Source organism: Cebus imitator, unplaced genomic scaffold (genome assembly GCF_001604975.1).
Source record: "Cebus imitator isolate Cc_AM_T3 unplaced genomic scaffold, Cebus_imitator-1.0 Scaffold664, whole genome shotgun sequence".
NCBI lineage: Eukaryota > Metazoa > Chordata > Mammalia > Primates > Cebidae > Cebus > Cebus imitator.
This window is the reverse complement of record NW_016107979.1, coordinates 960,252-962,264: the sequence shown is the minus strand read 5'-3', so window position 1 is coordinate 962,264 and position 2,013 is coordinate 960,252. Positions and strand designations below refer to the sequence as shown.

The following is a 2,013-nucleotide window of genomic DNA, read 5'->3' as shown; positions in this document are numbered from 1 at the left end:
GGCAATATAGGAAGATTCCATCTCTATGAATAATAAAAAACAAATGAAATAAATAAAAAGGAAATGTTGCCAGGTAGACCGGAAGAACCTAGCAGTGGACTGGATATGAGAGGCAGTATGAGCAGTGGTCAAGGCTGTAAGCTTTGAGGTCACATAGACCTGCTCTCACAGCTAGGCTCTGTGTTGACCTTAAGCAAGCTGTGTAACCACTCTAAGTCTCTGGTTTCTCGTCTGTAAAATAGGGGATAGTAATAGTCCCTGTCTCATAGAATTGGTAGAAGGATTAAATGAAATAATGTGCCTTAAATACCTAGCCCAGAGCCCGTAAGTGCCCCACAAGTATTAGCTGCTACTACTATATTTTAGTTATATTGAGATATAATTCACATACCACACAATTTGCCTATTGTACAGTATACTGTTGTTTTTTGTTTTTTGTTTTTTAGTGTAGTCACGAGACTGTGCAGCCATCACCACTATTTAATTCTGGAACATTTTCCGTACTTCCAAAAGAAACCTCATATACTTAGTGTCACTCTCCATCTTCCCTGTAGCCCCTAATCGCTAAGCTACTTGCTGTGCCTGTTCTGCACATTTCATGGAAAGGGAATCATATGCTATGTGGACCTTTGTGACTTGCTTCTTAGTGTGAGGTTTTCAAGGTTCATCCATGGTGTACCATGTGTTAGTACTTCACTCATTTTTATTGCTAAATAATATTCCACTGTATGGACAGACTACGTTTTGTTTATTCATTCTTCAGTTTATGGCTATTTGAGTTGCTTCCACTTTTTGGCTGTTATGAATAACTCCATTTTAATTTTATTTTTAAATTAATTTGAGATGGAGTCTCACTGTCACCCAGGCTGGAGTACAGTGGCATGTTCTTGGCTCACTGCAGCCTCCATCTCCGAGTTCAAGTGATCCTCCCCTCTCAGCCTCCCTAGTAGCTGGGACTACAGGGGTATGCCACCACACTTGGCTAATTTTTGTATTTTTAGTGGAGATGGGGTTTCACCATGTTGGCCAGGCTGGTCTCAAACTCCTGACCTGAGCTGATCCACCTGCCTTGGCCTCCCAAAGTGCTGGGATTACGGGCGTGAGCCACCGCACCCAGCCAAATAATGCCATTATTAACATTCATGTACTAGTAAGTTTTTGTGTGAACATATGTTTCCATTTCTCTTAAGTATATACCTAGAAGTGGAATTGCTGGGTCATATGATAACTGTTGAACGTTTTGAGGGGGTGCTAGACTGTTCTCCAAAGTGACTCCACTACTTTACATTCCCACCAGCAACATGTAAGTGTTCCAGTGTCTCCACAGCTTTACCAACACTTGCTGTTGTCCATCCTTTAAAGTATAGCCGTGCTAGTGGGTCCGAAGTGGTTTCTTGTGGGTTTGATTTGTGTTTCCCTAGTGACTAATGATGTTAAACATCTTTTCTTGTGCTTATTGGCCATTTGTATAGCTTTTTTTTTTTTTTTTTGAGACAGTTTTGCTCTCATTGCCCAGGCTGGAGTGTGGGGCATGATCTCAGCTCTGCAACCTCCGCCTTCTGGGTTCAAGTGATTCTCGTGCCTCAGCCTCCCGAGTAGCTGGGATTACAGGCATGCACCACCATGCTCAGCTAATTTTGTATTTTTAGTAGAGACGGGGTTTCTCCATGTTGGTCAGGCTGGTCTTGAACTCCCGACCTCAGGTGATCCGCCCACCTTGGCCTCTCAAAGTGCTGGGATTACAGGCGTGAGCCACCTGGCCCAGCTGTTCATTTGTATATCTTCTTTGGAGAATTGTCTATTCAAATTCTTTGCCCATTTTTTAATTGAGTTATTTGTCTGTTTCTTATCGAATAGTAAGAGTTTTTAACATATTCTAGATACAAGTTCCTTATCAGATACATGATTTGCACATATTTTCTTTCATTCTGTGGGTTGTCTTTTTGCCTTCTTTGTGATATTGTTGGCAGCACAGAATTTTTAAATTTTGCTGTAGTCTAATTTGTCTTGATT

At 41.4% G+C, this 2,013-nt stretch overlaps 1 protein-coding gene across 1 annotated transcript in view; it reads left to right on the top strand.

Annotated features, from left to right (window-relative positions):
• LOC108295896 (snurportin-1-like) overlaps positions 1-680 on the top strand; it is a 12,719-nt gene extending 12,039 nt beyond the window's left edge. Inside the window, exon 4 of the transcript XR_005198285.1 lies at positions 555-680. The gene's annotated coding sequence lies outside the window, so the exon portion shown is untranslated. The remainder of the gene's footprint in view (positions 1-554) is intronic.
• The last annotated feature ends 1,333 nt before the right edge of the window (positions 681-2,013 follow it).